This window comes from Rousettus aegyptiacus, unplaced genomic scaffold, assembly GCF_014176215.1.
Source record: "Rousettus aegyptiacus isolate mRouAeg1 unplaced genomic scaffold, mRouAeg1.p scaffold_m13_p_13, whole genome shotgun sequence".
Lineage (NCBI taxonomy): Eukaryota > Metazoa > Chordata > Mammalia > Chiroptera > Pteropodidae > Rousettus > Rousettus aegyptiacus.
Genome location: NW_023416288.1, coordinates 64231783 through 64251650, shown reverse-complemented (window position 1 = coordinate 64251650; position 19868 = coordinate 64231783). Strand labels below are relative to the sequence as shown.

The 19868-nt window shown below is 37.5% G+C and overlaps 1 protein-coding gene and 1 pseudogene across 6 annotated transcripts in view; one reads left to right on the top strand and one right to left on the bottom strand.

Moving 5' to 3' along the window:
• The window catches only part of GRM8 (glutamate metabotropic receptor 8), a 674240-nt gene that overhangs the window by 472125 nt on the left and 182247 nt on the right, over positions 1-19868 (bottom strand). The window lies entirely within an intron of this gene.
• Positions 10584-10702, top strand: LOC118610824 (annotated as a pseudogene).

Below are 19868 nucleotides of genomic sequence, written 5' to 3'. Positions count from 1 at the left end.
CGTGTCCCTTACTGCATATGCTACCAGTGTGAGCGGCCACACACATACTTCCATTTGCAGGGCACATTTCTCTCTAATACTCAGCAGGAATACTTCTTCTTTGTGTTTTCAGTAGCACTTTTATTTTCCAAACTCTTTTCTCCATAACAGGCTTTCGCTGTTTTTATCACGGGTGTTTTTTATTTACTTAGAATGTAATTAAAATGCTTATGAACTTTGCTTATTCATCCATTATTTAAAGTTTCTTATTATAGCAAACATATTTTTAAATCTTCATTATCAATGAATGCCAACACCCTTAATGCTGTCAGTGGTACCGCATGGTGTCTACTCAAAAAGGACCAACACTGAGAATAATTTCACCTGTACAGGGAAAAGGGAGGTTGATTTCTACACCTGAAAGTTGGTTTTTAATGACTGATTTTATTTCTCTTTCCAAATATTCACAACAACTGCTGATATTCTGAAACCCAAAACCATGATTATTTCTCCTTTAAGTCTTAAACTATTAATCATACATTTCAAAGGGATGTTAGCTGAGAAGCAATAGGCTTTGATCATTTCATCAAATAAAAACTGTAAAATTGAATTCAAGGAGACAGAATGAAAAAAATCTCCTTGGCTGATGAAAATTTCCAGTTTTAAACCCATGGTCATCCCTCATTTAATATTTGCACAGCTCCACAGAATTTTGTTTGCTCATTAAAGTGAGGCACTCCATAAATAGTGGGTTCCAATGTGATTTTTCTATGTGTTATAAAATTTCAGAATATTAAGAACCATAACATCTGAAGGGCATTTTAGAAAAGGATTTGGTAATTTTTCTAAGATGTATTCCTGACAATGCCTGTGACTTCAAAATATCTCTCTATCTAGAGAAGAATACTTCAAGTGTTTCTTCTGATGTGAAAGTCTTTTCTCCAAGGCTCAGCCTGTAAATAAAGTCATTTTTAGAAAAGATGAAATTTAGTCAAACATGGAATTGGTTTTAAATCACTGCATGGCTAATCATTTGCTTGACTAAACTGATAGTTTGTCATGTCTTTTATTTGGTTATTAATAGCTGCCACCTCTTCTATGCCATTTCTGGTGTATATTCTCATGAAGATTAAATGAGATAAAATTAAAAACATGCCTAACACAGGGTGTGGCACATAGTAACCCTTCATACATGGCAGCTGTTAATACTTTAATAGCAATTATTTTATAATTGTTATTAAACTGAGGGAGACAGAAAATGACCTGTCCAGTGTTAGCCAGCAGGACTTTCCACGGTTTTCTGGGGCTTTTCTTCATTCATTGTTAATGATGACAACAACAATTGAGATTTAATATTTTTGTGTCTATTTAAATTGAGAAAATAGAGCTAGTTGCTTTTTAATTGGTCTCCATTCCACTCTCGCCCTCATTCTGTCCATTCTCCACACATCACTCAAAGTCATCAAACATACATCAGAACACATCCCTCTCCTGATCAAACTCTCCTAAGACTTATCTTTACACTGAGAACAAAATCCAACTGCATCCCGTGGCCTACAAGGCCTCACAGGAACCAATTCCCAACCTCGTTTTATGCCATGTTTTCCCTCCTTCTAGTCACGCTGGTCTTTACGTCCCTTGCCTTGGCCAATCCTGTTCCCACCTAAGGGCCTTAGCATCTGCTGATGTCTTTGCCTACAGATCTCACCACTCTTATCTTTCTTCCTTTCATGAAGATTTTAGCTCAAAGCCTACTTCATTGGGGTGGTCTCACTCATACCCTTACCTAGAAAGCTTCTCCCTCCCACCATCCCCCTTCATCATACTCTGTGACTCATTCTATTTTATTTCCTTCACTTCTGCCTATAATTGTTTTTACATAACCCATTTGTGGAGCAATCTCCACTTACTGGAATATAAATAGGAAATGCTGCCTCCAACAGTACCGTGTCAACTTCCTCTCTCAAGAAGAAATAGGTTCCTCCAGCATCTTGGCCAAACTCCACAGCTTTTCAGCCACGTGTGACTGACAGCAGTCTCACTCTGGTATTTAAAACTTGGCCCTTTTTATTTTCAGTACTCATCACAAAGTTAATTCAAAGCTACTCTCCCTCTTCTCCATCAAAGGCCAGACCTTAGCATCTTATGGCAGAGAATGGAGTGAAAATCCGCTCTTTCACACACTTCGCCTTTCCTTTTTCTCTTTAAATTTCCTACTCTTATCCCATCAGACGCTAGGCTCTCAGAGAACCTCAATCTTAACCACCACACCCAGGAGAAAAGCTGCACAAGTAAGAAAGAAGGAAGAGTCAGCTTCCCTCTCTCTTTTATGCTCACGCTGTCTCTCTCTCTCTCTCTTTCTCTCTCTCTCTCTCTCTCTCTCTCTCTCTCTCTCTCTCTCTCTCTCTCTCTCTTTCTCTCTCCCCGCTGCCTCTTTCCCTCCTTTCTTCCTTCCCTCCCTCTCCCTCTCTTTCTCCCTCTCCCTCTCCCTCTCATTCTCTCTTTTGTTTGACTTCCAGGACATGACAGTATTTTCCCCTATCCTCCTCCCTACCAAAGTGTTATGTTTTCAATTCCGCTGTGTGCTAGTTTAGATCAGGAGCTGCCTCTCTTTTAGTTCACAGTTCATTTGTTCATTCATTCACATGAGCACACAGGTATTAGATATTTAGTAAGAGCCAGATGCTGTGGTAGGCATGTCTAAACATTTCTTGAACTCTCCTTGATCTTCAACATTCACTTCCTTTTTCTTTTGTAAGTCATGTGTTGTACATGACTGGCATTCAATATCCTGTCCAAAGACAGTCCACAAGATAACTAGCCAGAAGTAAACTCTGTTATCTCTGTTCAGCTAAATCTTTATATTTCTGAAAAATAGAGGTGCTAGGCTTGCTCTCAGTGGAAGTGGCTAAAGTTGCTTTATTTTAATAATTAAAATCATATCAATTCTAGACAACTCTGAGAGAGAGGGAGTCTCCTTGTCAGGTAAGCTATCATTTTTTTAAATAAACTTTAATTTTTTTAGAACAGTTTTAGGTTTACAGCAAAATTGAGTAGAAAGTACAGAGAGTTCCCACATACCGCCTGACCCCACACATGCACAACCTCCCCACTTTCATCAAAGGGAATCTTTTGCTGTGCCTGGACACATATTGGTGGAAAAAGGTTTTTAGTGTCTTATTCTGATTCAAGATGGTTCTGACTAAGAAATCTGCTGAGGTGAGGAGTGGGCTTTTCTGAGAGAAGCACCTCTCCCTACCTTTCCAGGGCAGCGGCCATGACACTTTGTCTTTCCCCCAGTTAAGAGCCCCAAGACTTGGTCTAGCTCCTGCACTTGGCTACTCCTTAAATGACTCCCCAAAAAAGTAGAGACACACTACCAACTGGAGTCCTCTTGCACACACATCCTCGTTGAGGGCTGCCACTAAGCAGGATGATGTAAGGATTACTCTGTCTTCCTAGGCACACCACGCACTCCTCTCCTAGGTTCTGTCAGTGGACTCCAGGGTTACAAATCTTCAGGGGTACGTATCAAACAGCCACTCCTTATTCTTTTTAGAGAGGGCTCAGGGATGGAGGCTTCCTGCTAGGCTCCAATAAAACGTTCCAAAACTCCTCCCACTCTACCCCAAGGCAGTGTTGAAAGCCTCTGGATTCTAGCAGGGAATGGGATGTTAGGCCACCATTCTGGCAACACCCCACTATTGGTTCACTCAGAGCCCTGCACACTTGGCTCCAAGGAGAGGAAAGGACTTCCCACCTCTCCCTCGTGGGGAGGGAAAGGAACAGCCAGGCTCTGAATATACACACCCTAACGGGCTGACTCCCCACTTTTCTCAGTCTTCTTATATTGACTGGTAATAGTGGACTTAGTGGTCAAGCTCATTCTTACTTGGTGCCTCTCAGTAAGCACTGCAGGAGGGTTGTTCCAGTGTTCACCAACACCTTGAAGTTAGAGGTGCACATAGTTCTTCGGGTCCTCAGCTTTGAGTCCAAACCCCAACTCTAGAACTAAGCGGGAAAATAGCATTGCCATGTATTGATTTATTCTCTGCCAATCTCAACTCATTCCTTTCTTAACCTCCACCATCTCGGTCTACCCTCAGCACCCAGGAAAGTGATCGACACATAATAGGTGCTCACTAAAGATTTGTTAAATGAATCCTGTTTTGAACTTTTCTAAAACAAGGAATTAACTACATCATAATGCAACTCATAACATGCTGAATGGCCTTAGTTTTCAAAATAAAAAATATCTTATTTTTAGTTAGCTAAAATGTGCATTCGTTTTATTATATTTCTGCCCAATACAACAACAGAAGGACATTTATTTTTCCTGCATGGCATCCCTTTTAAAGGTTCCCAGATAGAGATGATAACCCCTTATGATGATTCCTTTCCTCCTTATGGCATATGGTTTCCAGACCCACTGACTGCCCTTCTTTGAAGCATTAATATTACTTTTAAGATGTGGTCTACCAGCGAAGAGCAGCAGACTGAGAAATGGATGCTCCTCCTCTGTTAATGCAGCTTACGCTTGTATTAGAACTTGGTCATTTGTTACATAGGGTTATTTTTTTAGCAGAGGAACCACATAGTTGTCTCACATTAAATACATGGTCAACAAACCTCAGGGTTCCTTTAAGGGAACTACCGTCAAGTCAGACCTTCACCTCCCAAACTGGTTTAAGTGCCTTTTTCAAATATAAATGTTGAATCTTATCTTTAGCTCCATCACATATCCTCCTTTTATTTTTGTCCTTTTGTTCCAGTCTCCAGAGGTTTTTAAAATCTTGATATTGAGATATTAAATTTGTCATTATCTGCAAATTTGACAGACATATTTTCTATAGCTTCATTTAAACTACAATTTTTTTCAATCATATGCAGAGAATGGAGCCAATTCAGAAGCCTGGGGTGTTCTATAGAGACCTCTGTTTTAATGGGCACTTTTTGAATCATCCAACTAAAAATCCACCTAAATTTTTCTAATGTTACTCTCAGGCAGGCTACATTTTAATTTCTTTTTCTTTTTCTTTTCTCTCTCTCTCTCCTAGTTGTTATAAAAACTGTGGAACTTTTAAGATATACCCCAGTGGAATAAAAATATGATACATCTACAATACTCCAATGATTTATTAAGTAATTCACCTTATCCTTAAAGATATGTTAAGTCAGCACTATACATGCGTAGTCAGCTTATTTTCCTCATTTAAAAAAATTACATTATTTTCTAGATTATCACAAACTACCCTGAATAGCATCAATATTGTCATTCTGATCTTCCAAAGCCTTTGTACCTTTTTGAAAATCTGGATACCTGTTTATCTTCAGACTCCTCTTAAGTTCCATAAATGTCCATAGAACCCCACACTTCCGGGTCCCAATCTTTACATTCCATTAGTATTTCAGAAGTTCTATTGCTGAGCCTAGAGCAATGACAGTAACTGGACCTTCTATTATCTCCTTATCGATCTTAGAAATTGTATTAGTCATCTCTGGCTGCCTCGGCAAAATACCACAGACTGGGGAGCTTAAGCAACAGACATTTATTTTCTCACAGTTCTGGAGGCTGGAAGTCCCAGATCAGATTGCCAGCGTGGTTGCATTCTAGCGAGTGCTCTCTTCCTAGTTTGCAGATGGCCATCTTCTAACTGTGTCCTCACATGGCAGGGACAGAAAGAGCCACAGCAACCTCTCCAGTGTCTGTTCCTATAAAGGCGCTAATCCAGTCATGAGGGCCACAATCTCATGACCTCATCTAACCTTAATTATCTCCTAAATGCCCCAGTTTCAAATATCACCACACTGAAGCCTACGCCTTCAACCAATGGATCTTGGAGGGTTACGATTCAGTCCATAGCAGGAATTAACTAATTGTTCATATTATTTATATTCCTTGTCCTGCCTTTTCCCAACTTTAAAATTATTTGCTCTGATAGAAATGATGAAATAGAAAATATTAGAGTTTTCTTCCTTTTTTCCACAATCTATCTTATTATATCGTCATCTCCAAGTAGTGAGCCTATTCTTTCTCTATTACTTATTCCAAACTTAAATCTTTAAAAAGAGATTTTATGGTCCAGTAGTTTTCAGAGCTACAGTTCGTTTGTTTTGTGAGTCCTCCTGACACCACGGTGCTCATCCCAGGAACTAAATCCTCATAGACACGCTCCATCAGGTCCCTCACTTTCCGCTTTGGCATTTCCCCTAATCGTGTATCAATATTTCCAACAGGATTCTTGCCCTGCAACCCTATGACATTCAACTCATTTTCACTGGTGGCTGACTGGCCTCTAGCAGCATTTCGGAATGGGTAGTGCTTGACCTCTGCCCATTGTCCACCCAGGACACACTCTCTGGGATGCTTGAGCTTTGCAGTCTAGCACCAAAGAAGACTGTTCTTACCATCTTTCTAGCAATGCTCCTTAAAAAAAAAAATGACACTCTGTACTTTGTAAAGGTCCATTTACTGCATCTATTTGGGGTACTTAAAAAATCAATACCAATCTTAATTTCCACTGGAGATAAAGAGCCCAAATCTTTAACTATGCATGAACATAGGAAATTGAAGAAAATGAAGGGAAAAAAAAGATGGGTTAGCCTTCAAATTATCTGTTTCCTTCTCAGAACTCCACTTTTCCCAACATGGATGACATCCAGATTTAGTAGTGAGAGAAAGAGTTTATGTTTTTTTTTTCTATAAGATAAGGAGAATAAGAGTTTTCTATTTTAAAATTTTGATTTTGCTTTGTTGTTATTGTTGTTTCATTTCTACTGGAGACTGAATTGGGAAAGATCTTTTTGCTGTGCAACCTGGAAGCTTTTATTTAAAACTTTCTTCAAATGCCATTTTAAATGTCCTTAATCAGTGGGTCTCCATCTAGAAATTACTTTCTTTTCTTGATTTTTGCCAATATGGCATATTGTTTTAATTATATTAATTAATTATTTTCACCTATAGAAATGGTAACATATGCTTTTATCAGAATGAAAAGCAATATTTTCTTTTTTCAGCCTCATCTTCTCTATCCTAAAAATCTTAACCTTTTTCTTCCAGTTTTTCCCAAAGTTCTGTATTTTAAGCCTTATATATTCTTGAGACTTACTCTAAACATATTCTATGACCCTTATATCAGATTTTAATACCTATATCTCTAACAACATTAATTATTATTGTAACAATAGCAATATCAAAACATTTATTAAACACCTATTATGAACCATGGACTTAATTGGCTATTTTACTTGTATCATTTCTATTGAGCCTTACAAAAATGCTAAGACTACATAGGTGAGGGAACTTAAGATTAAAGAGGTTAAGTAGTTTGCTCACAGTTGTACAAGTCATAAATGCTAGAACCAGAATTCAAACATGGAAATTTGGGATTTCTGCCCCCAAATCCCATAATCATGGCATTTTATTGACTATGAAAAAATTATGCACATTTCTCCCATAAACCTCGAGCTAGAATGGACTTTCCTAACCTAAACATTAAATCACAATTGCTAAAGATTAAGAAGTATATACATAACATATATAGCATATAGTATATAGTATATACATACTCTATCTATGTGTGTGTATATATGTATGTGTTTGTGTATGCTGATGACCCACAGAACAATTTTCCCTCATCTAAATTCTGGATACATACATTAAAAAGCATGGACTTCATTAATAATGAAAGCTAAAATCATATGTGTGAACACATTGCTTTTAATCTATTTAATTATTTCCCTATAAGCACTAAGTGCAAATCACAAATTATGCTGTCCATAAGACATGCCACAAAACTTAAAGCTTGGAAGATTCATCGCCAGGGTCTAATGGAATAGGTTTTTGAGAGAATGAAAATTCTGAATCTCCAAGATGGAATGTCCCTATCCACAGTTTCCTCATTCCATTAATCAAATCGGAGATCAACACGGAAGGCAAACTATACAGGGACACTGCTGCATAATTAACTTGCACATCTCTTCATCGGTTACATGGAAATATATTTTCTTCTCATGCACTTTAAATTCAGAAGTTGCAAACTGCTAATACTCAGTAGTCAAAATCAGATCTGCAGAAAAACCTTCATTGTTTTACACAAATGAGTGTACATTTCTCTGGTTTGCCATAAGCAATACTAGCCCCTATTATATCATACTTGGCCCAATGAGCTATGTTTCTATAACCTGGCCCCACCTCTATAAGCATTTGAGTTTATGGTCCCTGAATAGATCATGTGATTGCAAAGACAGTGAGACAGAGCCCATTTTAGAGACCTTATAACCTGAGCCTACTATAGGCACATTTCCCCAAAAATAACACAAAGGGGTAAAGTCACTTTCTCACCATACAATCAACCAACAGTTGTTCTGCTGTCGTAACCCTATTCTCCCTTTCCCTCCTTTTCCTCTCCATACCAAGCCCTAAGTGGCAAGGTTTATAGTTGTGGTTATTGTTACTCAAATTCAGACCAGGATGCTGCAGAGTCAGATTACAAAATTGGTTACACAATCTGTGTCACAGAGGTACATCCTTGACCTTCCACAAATCCAGTGTTTTCATTGTGTCACGTATGGTATAAGCTCCAGGGAATATAAGCAAAATTGCCCTCGCTCTATCCCTCGAATAACCTTGAACACTGCAGCAGAGTGGATCATGGAGACAAAATTGGTTTTTTGGAAAAGGAAAGAACCTGCTTTCCATCTTTTAAAAAGCACTACTGTAGGAAGGCCTATAAAACTCTGAACTTTTACTGAAGTCATTTTAAAAGTGCTTGGTTAGAGTGGGCATAGAAAAAAATCTGCAGAGCTTTAAAAGTAGAACCTAAGAAAGTGGTTATGGTCATAAACTCCAACAGCTGGGTTTACATCAGTTTCTAGTGAACGGCCAGGCAAAGAACTTTAGCCCTCAAAAAGAGATTTCAAATATATCTTTTTAAATCATACGAATGATGTCAATGTTGGAAATACATGCAGAGCTGTATTTTAAACAGTTAATGATATTCTATTTTTAAAAAGCTTTTCTCAGAATGGGACAGAAAGTCAAAAAAAAAAAAAAAAGGCTATACACCACTACGAACTCAGATTCCCTGGACAGTCCCATCAAATCATTTCAAAGACAAGGGACTATAATATTTGCATCGTTAAGGCTGTGTCTGTATAATGCTCGCAAACACTTGATTAGGTTGATGCACTCAAGCAATCAGTCAACTTAGTGAAACATTTACTCAAGACCATGTTGTCTGCCTACATTAGCTGAGTGATTGGCTTATTTGATTGACTGGTCACTTTGTGGACCCTGTCTGCTCTCCCACATCTCCTTTGGCCACTTGGAACAGTCACCCATAGCACCCACTTCCCATTTCTACATTCTGCATGGTAACTACCTTTTTTTTTTTTTTTTTTTTTGGCTATTTGTTTATTTTATGGCGACAATAGTTAACAAAATCCAATAAGTTTCAGCTGTATACTTTAACAGTAAGGCGCACATACATTTAGACTGTGTGTTCCCCTCCCATAGTTAGATTTCTTTCTGTCACCACATATTTGATTCATTTTACACCCCTTTCCCCTCCTTCCTCCTCCCTCCCCCTCCCCTCTGGTAACCATTATCCTATAGTCCATGTCCATGAGTCTGTTTGTTTGTCCTGCTCATTTGTTGCTTTTAGGTTTATATCCCACATATAAGTGATATCATGTGACTTCCAATTTTTTCTGTCTGGCTTATTTCACTTAGCATGATTATCTCGAGGTCCATCCATGTTGTTGTAAATGGCAGTATTTCATCTCGTCTTATGGCTGAGTAATATTCCATTGTATATATGTACCACAGTTTCTTCATCCAATCATCTAGCATAGGACACTTCGGTTGCTTCCATGTCCCGGCCACTGTGAATAAAGCTGCTATGAACATCGGTGTGCCAATATCTTCTCAGGTAATTACCTATTTACATGTCTATCTCCCCGACTAAATGCTGAGCTCCTCCAAGGGTAGGGGCAGCCTCCATCCATCTTCTACCTTCAGTGCCTTGTTTAGTGTCAGAGTCTGTAGAGTGTGGGGAATTAGTCAATGGCATGGATACTGGCAAGCTGCCTTATGGTATGATGGGAATTTGCCATATTTCTTAATCCCTAAATGTTTAATTGCATCACCCTCTAGCTTCCCCGAAAGTGCCATGCATTTTCCCATCCCTACTCGGCTATACCTGCCTATCTATCAGGTGGCTTCTCCATGTTGCTCTCTCCACTCAAGCCTTTCCCTCTTCTATTTTCATATGCCACATCTTCCACAAACCACTCCCTGACAATTTAACAGATATTTCCCCTCTGATTTCCTCTACTGTTTACTCCAGATATCTGAGCACTTAATCGCAAAATGCTGACTTGTTCTATATTCATCAGTAATATTTTGTATCATAGCCACGAAGATTATTAGGCTCTTTGAGATTTAGACCAATACATCTGTTAAGCTGTGTCCAATTGTTTTTTAGTTATCAATTAAATAACAAATGATAACTAACATTGTCCAGCATTCTATACTTTATTTCACTCAGTTGCTATAAGAGCAGTTCATACCTACATCTAACTTATTAGAAAAAGGAAGCCAAGTCTATGGCCATGGCACCCTGAACAAGCCCAATCCCGTCTAATTTTGGAAGCTAAGCAGGGTTGGGCCTGGTTAGTACTTGGATGGGAGACCACCTAGGAAGACCAGGTGCTGTAGACATGAGAACTTTTAAAATAAGAGATCGTAAGCTGACAAGGTCCTTGCAATCTGTGAGGTCAACCAAGGGTTGCTTTGCCTAAAATAAAAAATAAAAAAAGGAGAAGAAAAACAGAAAATAGAAGCCTAGAGAAGTTAAGGAACTTGTCTGAGACACACAAATAGTAAATCTCTCTTGGATCCTTGTAAATAGAAGCAGGGTAGCTTTCTGTTCAGGAACATGTTTAACAAAGGCTCTTCAGTGTTCCCAAGAATATGTTTACCCTTTCCCCAGGACTATGATTAAGGCATGTCAGTCTTAACATAGATTCTACAATCTTAATTCAAACTATGTTTTATCAACTATGTGGAAGGAATCCCTTCTCTGGCAGGACTCCTTAAAGCACATACATTTTCCATATGCTAGAAAAATCTATTGCTCACCGCACAAAAGAACTGGGCAGTTAAACTCTCACAGTACTGGTCCATTACAGAGCCACAGAATTGGCTCTATTACTGACAGAGCCAAATGGCAAGTTGCCAAGTAACCAATTCTATGTGATTTGACTATGGGTGCATCGTTAGGTTTGTGAGGACACTGTTAAGTTACAGAGTCCCCTTCATTAAGATTCTTGCGAGAGAGTCCTGTCTGGTCTTGGTACAAAGGACATCACTTTTCCAAAGTGATTGTTCTATCTTTCCTTTATGGATCCTATGGCATTTTTAACTAACCAGGCTTCACTTTTTGGTTAAAGCTGAATTTGCGACCTATTCTGAGCAAGTGAACATATTTTATAGTCACCTTAATTTTCTTCCTGATTCTATTTAATGACCCACATTTACTTTTTAGTTTTCCCCTGCTTTTAACTTAAAGTAGATAAGAATAAACCATCAGAGAGGAGAGACAATACTGCCTATCCCTTTGCTTCTCTCAACCTTCCCTGTCCCAACTATTAATGCTTTCCCCTGACATCATCAGCTCAAAAATGGATTTTAGAAAATCATTTTACTTGATGTTGTAATGGTTTTAACCATTTGTTGAGTCATAGACCCCTTTGCTAAAGGGATATACTACCCTCGCCCCCAATCCAAAATCTTGAAGTACATATCCAAGAGCTCTTTTAATCTCCGAAGTTGGACCTTGGTCCGTGGATTGCAGGGAATAAACCTTTGCTTGAGTGAATGCACGAGACTTCTAGAATCACTTTCCAGGACTTGCTGCAAGCCCAGAAGAATGGGAACTCATTGAATTTCTCAATTCTCTGTCACCAGTGCAGAGCTCCCACTCCACTGTTAAATGATGGTGACTTCAGGCCTTCTTGTCATGTCCTTGCCCTGTTTCATGTCACAACGGGCATCCTAACAATCCCATCCACCTCCTTTTTCTCAAAGTATGGCTTTCTGCTGTGTCTACCAGATCAGACCTCAGGCCCCAAAGACAAATTCAATGGTGGACAGAAGCGAGCAAAGAGCAGGGACCATCAGGACCTTGTAAGTGAGTTGGCAAAGAGGTGGACCAAGGAGCTTGCAGAAGCAGGGATCAAAGTAGAAGGTACTTTAGCCCTTCAGAGCTCAAGGAGCCCAAAAAACCATGGCTAGATAGATACTAAATTTCAGCTTTGGGTGTGTGTTTATGTCTATGTGCGTATGCTTAAAATCACACTATACATAGTCTCAGCAACACCTGCCAACTCTTATGCTTTCAATAAATACCTAAGAATTAAGAAAGATTCTTTTAATGTATACCTAAGAATTATCAAACATAGTTTGAGTGTGTAAAAGAAATGGTAATTACAATTACATATTAAATATACTTATAATTTATGACTAATTACCACATGTAAATTAAAGTTTTATGGCAGTGTACTTATATATCACTAATTTTATTATAAATTGCATTTTGAATCTTATGATAAAAGTTGTTTCCTATCAGTTGGGCCTCACAATTTCCAACATTAAGGGAGACGTTGATGGGAACTATATCTTACGCTCCTTTTGTTTTTCCCTTATCATCTCAATAACACGGCAAGAGATGCCTGAAAATTGATAATCTTGTTATGGGGACCAGAGCTTGCATACATATCTGAAATCACTAGAGAAAAACCAAGACAATATGCAAGATTACAGTACTTTTGATTTACAGAAACAAGGGAGGGGGGCATTGCAAGGGCCAAAGTAAGAAGGTTACATGAAGAAAGTGGATTTTGAACTTAGCCTTAAATAAAATCCAGGATATGAATTTGATGACAGGGCATTCCAGTTCAGGCAGAAAATTGTTTTCTGTGATATAGATGATATTCAAGATTTTAAAGAACTCTTTATTTCATATTAATGTACCCATTACATTATAATGAAATAATACAATCATTGAATGAATGCTTATAAATAAGGACTTTAGAACATTATATTTTTATTTATTTACTTACAGAAATATATATTCATATCTTGACTGCTAGTTTTAAAAAAAAAAGCAAGTGAAAAATCCAGAAACTATAAAGTTGCCTATAAAGCTTAAATAATAAAAATAGAATAATAAAATTACCAACAGTAGATAACACAACCCAACTTTATATTCCTTGGTAAAATGAAGTAGCAGGTTGATAAGAGGTATTTCTTCAACTTCTTGGTTTGAACCTACTAAAATAATGATTATACTTGAGCAGATAACAACTAAAATTAATGATGGTTGTTAGTAAATTCATATAATCATATTAACCATAGCAAAACATATTATTTTGTATATGGTGAAAGCAAGTGGAATGTTTGAAAGTCTGAGTTAAAACTGAAAATTTTGGGAACTCACAAAAACAGCTGGTAGGTAAGGAGAGCTCTCCTCCACCGGCTGCAGTGCCCAGGGACTCAGCAAACTCACTGCATTACAATCTGAACCAGTTAGGGAGACTGGGTGTGTCAGTCCATGTCCTCCAAAAAGCAAACACTCAGACTGGATTAAAAGCAAAAGATATTTTTTCAGTTGTTATGGGCCGAATTGTGTCTCCCCTAAAATTCTTATGTTGAAGTTCTAACATCCAGTACCTCAGAATATGACTGCATGTGAAGATACAGTCTTTAAAGACATTAAAGGCTTTGAAACAGGATAAAGCATATCTAAGTTAAAATGAGGTCACTAGGGTGAACCCAAATCCAATAGGCTCGGTGTCCTCATAGGAAGAGGAAATCAGGACTCACTCGGGAGACACAGAGGGAGGACCACAAGAAGAAAGAGGAAAGAAGACGGCCATCTCCCAGCCAAGGAAATGAAAAAAAAGCAACTCCGCCTAAATCTTGATCTCAGACTGCTAACGTCCAGATTTGTGAGAAAATAAATTGCCTTCATTAAAGCCACTCAGTCTGTAGTATTTGTTATGGCAGCTGTAGTAAACTAATACATTATAAGAAACTCCTATGAGAGGAAATGAGGAGGGAGCCAGTGAAGGCTGAGAGAACCAAGACCCCACAAGGCTGGTCTGATTCTGAGTGAAGAATAAAGGAAAGGAAGGATAAAAGGAAGAAAAGGAGAGAGGGAAGGAGGGAGGGAGGGAGGGAAGTGTGAGGCCATGGTGCAGGTCTAAGGTAGGTCTGGCAAAGCCACAGAGAGCCCTGTATTCCGGGAATGGGCTGCCTTGGTACTCCCCGCCATGCTCACTCACCGGCTGAAAACTGCTTATGGGCAGCACTGGTGATGGATTTCAGAGCATGGAAGTTGGGGCTGTCAGTTTATTACAGTCCCTGCATCTGGAAATATGAAAACTGCATCCTCATGGCTGTCCATACTGGGAAACCTCCATGGCTCTGGACAGTCCAGGAAGGACATTTCATTCAGACAATATAAATGCCCACAGAAATTTCCACTGAATAAGCTAGTTTCCCAATTTGGTTACCATGTGAAGCTACAGTATGTTTTCATTTTCCCTCAGACAGAAATATCGTTCCACACTCAGCGGAGTAAAAGCTGATGGAATCAAACCCCACTGACTGAAGAATTCTGGCCACATGGAAGATAATAAATTGTTCTGTAAATCACCTCTCTATTCCTTGTGAAAAGATTTATTAGCCAGCCAAATTAATAAGGTAAATAAAGATAGTGATGACCCTGATGAGTAGTGTCCAAAGCAGGGGATACAGAAGGTAGGACTTAGCTCGGCTGACCCTGGTGTGGGAAAATCAAACGTAGTATTTGGGGTTTGGCCCCAATATCCCACGGACTCGCTCGCCCCCACTTCTTTTGAGCCCGCCTTCTTTCTTCTGGGTAGAAAATCAAAATGCCTATTTTAAAGATATAAGCTATCTAACCTGCTATGTGAGAAATAGAACATAAAAAAACAAGCATGCACAAAGAGAGAATTTGTCAGATTCAAATCAAAACCAAAATGTAACCAAGTTAATCTGACATGCAAATTCAATCCCTGCATCTTCAATACCTAGCACTATGGCTGAGAGTAGATGTTCAATTAGTGTTAGAGGAATAAATAATGACATACATATTGAATTATGGAGTTTCATGGTGATTAATAATAAATGGTAGTAGTTCCTGTAAATGACTGTAATTAGCATGTCTGTGGTCAGGTAAGTAGGGGTAAATTACCCAGAGCAGAAAGTTGTAGTGAGCCTTTTCTGAAGTCCCCAGAATTCAGAGTCGACCCCAAAAGAGAGAAACAAAATGGGGTGCAGACAGTGGGCTGGGGTCAGCAGGTCTTAAGGCAAAGACTGCATTTGTAAAAGGGAAGAGCTTGAGACATTTCATTTTATTTCCCCTTATAATGCCAGTGAAGTGTAATATTCAGGAGAGAGGGCTGAAACATATGACATCCAGGCCCCCAAACCAGGATCACCTCAATTCAGAATTTATCAGTGTCTTCCTGATGCCGACAAAATGGAAGCTTTGATTAATTCATTCTTTCGTTCATTCAGTGCCTGTGATCAGGAACAATGCTACGTACTTGGAAAACACAAATTAATAATATGTATTCTCTATCATTGAAGAGGAACGTTTGGCTCAAAACTCCATATCCCTCCATGTCAAGTAAGACAGCAGAGTTAATTAGGTGGGAAAGTCCAGCCAGGACTGGGGTCGGGCAGGCTGTAAGGGATACTTAAGGCTATTGTGGCAGAGAATTGAACAAGAACAATATTGAAATGATAGCAGCAATGACTGATGTTTACCGATCGCTGCTGTGGGTCGGGCATTTTCTTAATCATTTATTTTTATATATAAAAAAGCACAAAAAAAAAACATAGCAACAACCTATGTACTCATCATCCAAGATTAACAAATGACATTTTGTTATATTCGTTTCAATTTTTTTGTTTTAAAAAACTTACAGATGAAGAAATTTATATTTCCTAAATCCTATTTCCCTCTCTTCTTACAGTGAGCCATGAGGCCATGACTGTGGTGCATAGTGAGTAATAGCCGTATTTTACTACACTTGTGTGTACCTGTACATATTATAATATTTTAGATTTTAGTTTTATTTCCTGAAATCTTCTTTCATCAACTCAAATGTATGACTTAAAATTTTATTGCTGTTGATTAAGCTGTTCCATGGCACTTATCAACTTTGTACATGCTATTAAATTTATTCATTTGTTTTGTATATTGTATTTAGTCTTTTAATTTTTAGACTGTAAGAAATACAGGGACGTTTTCTGCTTTATTCAATAATGTATCCTGAGCACATAAACAGTGCCTGTCATGTAGTAGATGCTTAACAAATATTTGTTGAATGAGTAAATATTAGTTCAGTTAATTCTTTAACTTCTGGAATATTCTTCTTTATGCATCCTTCAAAATTCATTTGTTCATTTCTATACTAAAGTTTATTTGGGTTATTCTAATTTTTTGATACTGCAAACAAAATTGCATGAAATCCTTTTATACATATGCAAAAGTCCCTCTACGGCATTTACCTGGAGCAGAATTACTAGGTCATGGGATATGTGTACTTTAAACTTTAATGAATATTATCAAATTATTCTCTAAAGAGGTTTACCGCCTTTCACTCTCATTGCTTTACTATTTGCTCATTAACACTTGGCATTATCATTTTATTCTTTTTAAGATAAAAGATAAAGGTAAAATGGCATGTCCGTTTCCTATTAATTTCCATTTTCCTGATTACTCACTAGTATGATTATGACTTCATACATCCCCAACCCTCTGGATTTCCTCTTTTATGTGAAACCTACTTGTATTCTTTGCCTACTTTCTATTTAACTATTATTTGCTTTTTAAAAAATAACTTAAAGGAATCTTTGACTGGACATAAATGCCAATACCTTCTATCAGGATATGGACTAGCTTTGTTTTAGGGTGTTTAGTCATTCAGAAAATTTCCAACTTCACATAGTCCAATCCATTAGATTTCCTTACCCTGATGTCACTAAGATATCTTCTTATATCACTATTATCTATCTATCTATCTATCTATCTATGTATCTAATAACTGCATTTCCTATATACGATTTTTCACATTTGGTCTCTAATCCATCTAAAATTTATTTTTATAAATCATGTAAAGTAGTGACCTAATTTATTTTTTAACAATAACAACAACAATACAATGAAGAGTCCATTCTTTCCATACTGACAGCAATCCCATCTCAATCAGACACCAAGTTCCCATATGTGCGGGGGCACTTTCTCAAGCTACTTATTCTGTTCTGTCCTCTGTCCCTATCTCTGTGCCAATTCCAAATTCCCAACTGTGCCATGTGTTGAAACCTTTTTATAAATCAATTTTTAAACAAGTCCTTGTATTTTGCTTTTTTACATGTTTATTTCAGAATTGTCTGGCTATCCTTACAATGTTACGTTACCATATGAATCTTAGAATCTGTCAAGTCCCACACACTCATACACACTCCCTCATATATACATATACACACACTGTAGCACAACTTTGCAGTGCTGAAACATCTACTAAATGAATTTAAGTAAACAATACTATCTCACTAATAATTCAGGTCTTCTCTATCTCTCAATAATATTTATATTTTCTCTATGATGGTTTTACAGATTTTTCTTATTTATTCCTAAAGACCATGTAATTTTAGTTGATATCATTAAAATTATTTTTTCAATTAATTTTAATAGGCTACTTCTGGTATATAAGGGTAAGAGAAGAAATATCACCAATTCTTAAGTCAGTTGACCCTGGTTTCATCACATACTGTCATCACAGATAAATTCTTTAATTCCTCTGTGACTCAGTTTTCACAAATTTCAATGAGAATAATAACGAGCTACCTCATAAGGTAGTTGTGAAAGGTCAATAAATTAGCATACACAAACTACCTGACACAGTAATCCAATATAAATGTTGACTTTTATTATTATAAAACATCATTAATTAATATTAATTGAGTTTATATCTAGCAGCCTTGCAAACTCTCACGTTCAAATAGTTTGTAGATCATCTTAAATTTTGTTTTAAATAATGATATAATCTATAAGTAAGAACAAATTTTGTTTCTTCCTTCTTCCTCCTTACACTTAAAACTATTTCTCTTTGGTCTTATTATATTCCCCAAGACTAACAGTATCATAATAAGTGGAGAAGGAAATAGAAACGTTCCTGTTTTACTTTCTTTAAAAGATATATTCTAAAGATTCACCTTTAAGATTTATGTTGTCATAATTTGTCGTTAGATGCTCTTTATCAGATTAAAAAAGGCCCACTGAAGTCTTAGTTTGATGTGAGTTTTTATCACACATGGGTCTTAATGTAGAAATCAAGATTTTTCTTAATTTAATCCCTACATTGCAGTTTCCACTGAACATTTAGCAACAATATACATTGGGCCAGGAATAAGTAACTACAGATTATACAATTTGTTTTGTAGGAAAATAAAAATTTTAAAAAAATTGTTTATGGGAACAATCATATTATCCATGGTTGCTCTCAAACTATGATGGCAGAGTTTAGTAGTTGACAGAGACCATATGGCCCACAAAGCCTGAAATGTGTACCATCTGGCCCAGAAAAAAGTCTGCCCAACTTTCACTCTATGAGCAGGAAAGCAGGCCAAAGGGGCCTTTTAATATTTTTTCTACCTCCTGAATCTCTATTCCTTCTACTTTCCCTCACATCTGTGGTTCTCTTTTTTCTTCTCCTTCCTTCCTTATTCCCTTTCCTTATTCCCTTTCTATTCTCTTTTACTTATTACTCTATGTTTTTTAAATAGCAATGACAAAAAAATCTTTTCCTCTGATTTAAGTCAAAAGGAAAACTGGTCATCATTTTTTCAATATCTCGTATGCACCAAGCGCTATACTAAATTAGTTCATTCAAAATTCATTCACTCAACAAATGTGTATTGAACCTGTACGCCAGATACTGTTGCAGGTGCTTGAACTATATCTATGAACCAAACAAAGATTCCTGCTCTCATGAAGCTTGCAATTTAATGGAGGGGAAACACACAATAAAAAATAGAGCAAATAATAAGTGATGAAGAACAAGCATACAGAGAAGGGTAAAGAGGCTTGTGGAGAGGGACTGGGGTACAATGTCGTACGAAGTGGTCTCATTGAGAAGGTGACATCTGAGCGAAGACTTGAAGAAGGTGAGGGAAGGAGCCCAAAAATCTATGGCAGGAGTGGTCCTGGTATGCTCAGGGAATGACAAAACAGCCAGTATGCTGAGACAGGTGAGCGTAGAAAACCAGAAGGTAAAATCAGAGAGGTTATAGGAGTCAGGACTTAAAGGCCCTGGTAGGCTTTACTCTGATGGCAATGAGCAGCCATCGAAGGGTTTTGGACAGAAGAGTTAAGTGATTTAACAGATTTTTTAAAAAATCACTATGGCTATTGTGGTGAGGACAGATCATAGAAGCTGCAAGGCCATTGCAACTCTGGGCAAGAGTCATGTCATTTTATACCTCAACATCTGGATGAGACAGACGCTATCATAATGTCCCTTTAATGGATGAGAAAAGTAAGAATACAAAAGGATAACTTACCAGGTTACTCAGCTACTGTAAAGCAGAGCTAGTTTAAACCCAAAGTCTGTCTAAGGTCAAAGGGTGGTATCTGGAGTCCGACCAACTTAGCTTTCATTACGTGAAATTGCTTCATCAACAACCTTTATGCAGTGTATGATATTACAGTTATTTGAAGAGTTTCATTATTTTAGATGACTTATATATCTATTTTATATTTCATAGATTTTTTTAGATAAATCATATT